This window comes from Montipora capricornis, chromosome 5 (assembly GCF_036669925.1).
Source record: "Montipora capricornis isolate CH-2021 chromosome 5, ASM3666992v2, whole genome shotgun sequence".
Lineage (NCBI taxonomy): Eukaryota > Metazoa > Cnidaria > Anthozoa > Scleractinia > Acroporidae > Montipora > Montipora capricornis.
Window position 1 is genome coordinate 27093328 of NC_090887.1, and position 6150 is coordinate 27099477.

The window sequence follows — 6150 nt, forward strand, 5'->3', positions numbered from 1 at the left end:
TGACAGGGTGACTGACATAGACTGCACCGAGTGTACTTGCAGCGGACAAGTTGTAAAGCAACAGGTTGTTGTGATGGTGCTTGTCAGGTATGGACGAAGGAGCATCAAGAAATAGTCGCTCTCATTGCCATACAAGTCCAGGGTACCAGCAACAACTTTAAAATAAAAAATATAACACAAAAATTAAATTTATTATAATATTTTTATTATTACATAATTATTATTAATATATATTTTTTTTCTTATCTTACCAATCTTTGCCAACATTATTATCACTAAAAGTAGTTAGCTCTATTATAAAAATACTCAATGACAAGTTGTTTATGTCAGAGGTAAAAATATAATCTAGGTAAGTTTTTTTACCTTCAAATTCTTTTGTCTCCTAGCCCTAACCCATGAATAATAAGGCTACGAGACAAAGGAAAATATAGAGAATTGACAAAAGTTAAAATTTTAACCTGAATTTAAATGTGACCTGGAAGTCTGTGTAAGATTAAATGATAATTTTTAAAAGAAAAAAAAAAACAGTTTATGCGTACCTCTTAGTTGCTGCCATTGTGGAATAGACTGCAAGATAAGCAACTTTGCATCTGCATATAGGCCATCATCTATGAGCTTAAGGGATGTCCCTATTATGTGAGCTGACTCTGGAAGGTCACTGAGCTCCACCTTGTGTGATTTGGTCAGAGCCTGAAAAATCATCAACCAATTATCCAAGGGACAAGTATTGGTAAGGGATATCCCAGTACTCGTCAGTCCACCCCAAGGAAAGACAGTCAGCTCCTGGCCTTGTTCAGAAGCACATTTACTAGCACTGGAAACAACACTGGCAGCTGAGAATAGAGCCTCTGCAGCATCAATTTCTTCTTGGCAGTATAAGCTCGGCTGGATAGACTCTTCAACCAATTCAGATTCTATGGTTCCACACAAGTCAGGATATGACGCAGGTGACACAGGTGAACATGCTGCAGGTGTTACAAGATCCATAGTAGCAGTGGGCGATGTGCATTCGGGGGCTACAAATTGTTCTACAGACTCAAAAGAAGAAGTACGTGTGGTAGGGTCTCCAGGTATTAACCCCCAATCAGGTGATTCCAAAGTAGACTGTTTCGAGGAATGCAAGCTCTCTGAAGGCTCGTGTAAAACAAATGGCAAGAGATTCCTAGGGACACGCATTTTAAAGACCTCAGGAGCAATAACAAACATCCACAATGCTGTCAGAAAACACCAAGTGAAGTTATAGGCTCCCCTACCTTGTCAACTTGTAAGAAAATTTCCCGGGAGGCCCACGCCTTAACCACGTAAATCACCTCTTCGATGGCTGTGTTGCCAGCATGGTTGTCCTGGTGGTGTAGTGGTGATCACACCCGACTAGTAATGGGGGGACGTGGGTTCAAATCCCGCTCAGGGCAAATTTTCTTTCAAACATATATATATATATATATATATATATATATATATATATATATCAGGGCAATTCTTCATGTTTTTCATTCGCTATAATTAATCAGTTGATTAACGGGATGGGTTTCATTTCTTCATTCTACGGTCTATATAAATAAGCCTGCATCATTAACTTGATCCCTCTGATTAGCTGATGCCTAAGTTGGTGTTTGCCTGTGAATCGTTAGTCGATCCTTAGGTTTAAGGCTATGAAGGGGTTTAGGCTTTCCCATCCCACCCGTGAAAGAATCCCGGGATACTCACGATAGGCCAATTCACTGTCTCGATAGCTGCGTTGCCAGCGTGGTTGTCCTGATGGTGTAGTGGTCATCACACCCTACCGGTATTCAGGGGGACGTGGGTTCAAATCCCGCTCAGGGCAATTCTTCATGTTTTTCATTCGCTATAATTAATCAGTTGATTAACGGGATGGGTTTCATTTCTTCATTCTACGGTCTATATAAATAAGCCTGCATCATTAACTTGATCCCTCTGATTAGCTGATGCCTAAGTTGGTGTTTGCCTGTGAATCGTTAGTCGATCCTTAGGTTTAAGGCTATGAAGGGGTTTAGGCTTTCCCATCCCACCCGTGAAAGAATCCCGGGATACTCACGATAGGCCAATTCACTGTCTCGATAGCTGCGTTGCCAGCGTGGTTGTCCTGATGGTGTAGTGGTCATCACACCCTACCGGTATTCAGGGGGACGTGGGTTCAAATCCCGCTCAGGGCAATTCTTCATGTTTTTCATTCGCTATAATTAATCAGTTGATTAACGGGATGGGTTTCATTTCTTCATTCTACGGTCTATATAAATAAGCCTGCATCATTAACTTGATCCCTCTGATTAGCTGATGCCTAAGTTGGTGTTTGCCTGTGAATCGTTAGTCGATCCTTAGGTTTAAGGCTATGAAGGGGTTTAGGCTTTCCCATCCCACCCGTGAAAGAATCCCGGGATACTCACGATAGGCCAATTCACTGTCTCGATAGCTGCGTTGCCAGCGTGGTTGTCCTGATGGTGTAGTGGTCATCACACCCTACCGGTATTCAGGGGGACGTGGGTTCAAATCCCGCTCAGGGCAATTCTTCATGTTTTTCATTCGCTATAATTAATCAGTTGATTAACGGGATGGGTTTCATTTCTTCATTCTACGGTATATATATATATATATATATATTGTTTTTCCGGCCCACGCTGAATATTCTTATTTTTCTGCCGATTTTAGAATGAAAATTTTCTTGTATTATTCTTAAATTACAGCTTATGACATTTCCGTTTTAGAATTTATTGGGGTATCAATTACAAGTGTTTGGTATCTAGATCTGTTTTCGCTAGGTTTTGTATTTAAAAAAGAAAGAATTTATCATGATACTTCTTTGCGGTTTAGTTTATGTCTTTTGTGCTGAATACTGTACATATGTATCACATGTACCGTTCATCGAACTTTCATTAGCGTTGAACATTTTGCTATATAGCTTGTGCAGGTTTTTTCGTTTTGTTGGCTAGTTTCGCCGTTCAGATAAAGGAATAATTTTATACGGTTAAGTTAAAAACATAAAATTGTATTGTATTTACAGATGTTTCAACACACAAAATTATATCTATCCTTTTCAAAATCTCAGCCTCGGCTTTATTCTTAAAATATTCTTGAAATTTCGCAAATTTCAGCCTTGATATTCTTATAAAAGATATTCTTATAAAAAAAAAAAAGAGTGTAATAAATCGAGACCATATAATTCAAGAACGGGTTTTATTCAACAGACAGAACAACGAACACAGAGAGAGAGTGAATAACGTGATTGCACAACTTCGGGTATCCGATAGGCTTAATTTCCGCCGCTCACTCGAGTTCGGGTATCCTCCCCGAAAAGAGACGGCCGTGATTTGGCTGGCTCATTTTTCCCGAAAGAGCGGCTGGTAATCGAGCCTAGGTATACGATTACTCGGGCTACGGACGTGACTCGATTACATCATAGATATAACAGTTTTCAATTGCTAAACGGCATTCTTTAAGAACATTGACATTAAAGCGTGCAACATCAGTGGTTGTGCGTTTCGTTATTCAGTGCTAACAAACTTCATCCCTTGCAGTATGTTACATTTTCAAACATCGGTGGCCACATGTATTGGCGTAAAAAATAGATCTTAGGTTTCCTATAGTTTCTGTTTCAACTGGTACATCGCTATGTTTGCCATGAACAAACCATCTATTCCTTACAATTCCAACGAGACCAAACCATACAACTCGATTTTCATATTTATTCCGATTTTTTCTCTTCCCGCTTCAACATGACCCGTTTGTAACGGCCACTCCTCTACCCGGGCCCTGGACACATTGAATTCTGCGTACAACTATACTTTAGTGCGGGGGCAGCTGTAGAGTCAACTATTAATATTGCATTATCGAAAAACTTGGTTTCAATCCGGGAAATATAGACCAAGGTGGAATTTGCTCGTCCGGGTGAGTGCAGGCCCGAAAAGAACTGTGGTTTGCGCTACTGAAAATATATCAAGAATTGTATATTTATTGATAATATTGCCATTTTGCCTTTCGCAAAATGGTAACTTTTGTAAGAACCTCTCACCCCTCCTAGTTACGACTTTATTTGAGGGCTCTGAAACACGTCTCAAATTTCATAGGTTTCAACAATTGCCATTTGTTGTTTAAAACGGACACGTGCATCTTACTGTCATTTTGCAGTAAATACAAGGGATTTCGCTCTTTTCCTCTCAGTCGTTCCTGTTGATTTAACCGCAATAATATCACAAATATGACAGAGATGATGGAGATGTAGACAGTGGATTACTGTGTAATATTTGGTATGCATTCCCTTTATTGTATGTAGTGAACGATTTCTGCGACTATTCTTTGATTTGCAGTCGTTAAAATTGCAACAATTCAATTTTTTGACAGTTACTGCCCGATGCTGAAGCCTGTGATGCTGCGCTGTGGGCACTCGGGCTGCCAGGTTTGCATTCACGAATTGTTAAATAATTCAAATGTTCACAGCCGATGCCCAATGTGCCGAGCCGACTTCGAGCGGGAGGATATCAGACCAAATGTTGCGCTTGCTAAATTAACAAGTGAACTGCGGGTCCATTGCCAGAGTTTGGATTGTGGCTGGTCTGGCAAGTATGGCAATGCGGCATTGCATTATCAATCTTGCCCGAAAGTGCCAATGCAACCCCAAAATGATAAATGCGGATATGTGGCCGCACGTGAGAGGATAGCGTCGCATGTTGATTCTTGTCCAAAGAGAAACTTGCCTTGTCCAGAATGCCAACGTGAGGTGAAATTTGAAAGTCTGCAGGAGCACAAGAAAAAATAGTGCACAAATGCACTAATTAAATGCCAGTTAAGTTGTACTGGGGAAGAATTACCTCGGTAAATAAACTAAACACTATTTACTATTAACGTTTTTGTGGCAACGGTAATCAGTGTGGCGTTATACACTTGTATTGTTCAATACCTGGTGGAATAATTACAAATGTAATCATTCGTTTCAGGAGCCACATAAATCTTCATTTCCATCACTGCCCAGAAAAAGAAAAAAAGGCATCAGGCATAAGAGGCGGTAAATTTGTATCCATTTGCAATTTTAAAGCTCAATAGCGTGCTTCGTTTGGAAACAAAGTTTGGTAGAGAACATTTCACTTCAAAGATGTAATTGCAATATTTTTGGGCTTACAGACACTTATTCGCTAAAGAAGCCGGATTTTTTCAGATTTAGGGTGTTCTTCCGGGCAAGTTCTCTCCAAAATGAAGTCGGTGACCCCCCCCCCCCCCCCATTTTTTTTACATTTCTGACATCACTCATTATCTTTCAATGGTAAAATTGTCAGAAAAAAATCAATGTTAGAAAATTTTCGCGCAAACGTCCTTAAAACAACGAAGTCCCCTTAACAAGAGTTGCCTCGATTTTTTCCCTGCGGATATGGTGGGTATACGATAATTATGAGTGTTTTTTCTCACAACTTCAAAGTACTTCATTACTTACGAGTGATCCCAGTTCGTTCCTCGATCCAAAATCGAGGATAACCTCAAACGAGACCTCCCTCGATATTCGCGCGATTCTCAAATCGAGGTATCCCTCAAACGAGTACTTCCACGATTTCTTTCGTGTTCTTAAATATCCAGTAGTGCACTTGTCGAATCAATTTTTATCGAGTCTTCTGTCCCTCGTTTACCACAAGGGTTGAAAGATCCAGAATCCGAGGCCAGTTGTGCAAAGGATGGATAGCCCTATCCACCGGATAAATCACTATCCAGCGGATAAACACCAGCAAAACCAATTGAGTTATCCAGTGGATAGTGATTTATACGGCGGATAGCGCTATCCATCGTCTGAACAACTGGGGCCGGATCCCGCAACTCTCTCGAGGCACGATTGAGAATGTTCATCCAGTTGTTTTGAAATTCGTCCGAAAGAGTATCCAGGTGTGCGGTTTTGTGATGCATCAGTCCGTGTGGTATGACATCTTTTGCTTTACAATCCTCTAGGAATTCCTGATGATATTCATGAGGATTTTTCTTCGTATGCAGTTTTAGTAACCTGTAAAAACAGTGCGTCTTTGTCTTCTCGGCCATTAACTGATAACAGTATTAATACAATATATCACACACATCCAATGTGGGATATCCTCTCCATAGTAGATAACATAAAAAAGTAATAACGCAAATGAAGAGTAAAACAATATGTTTTGTATC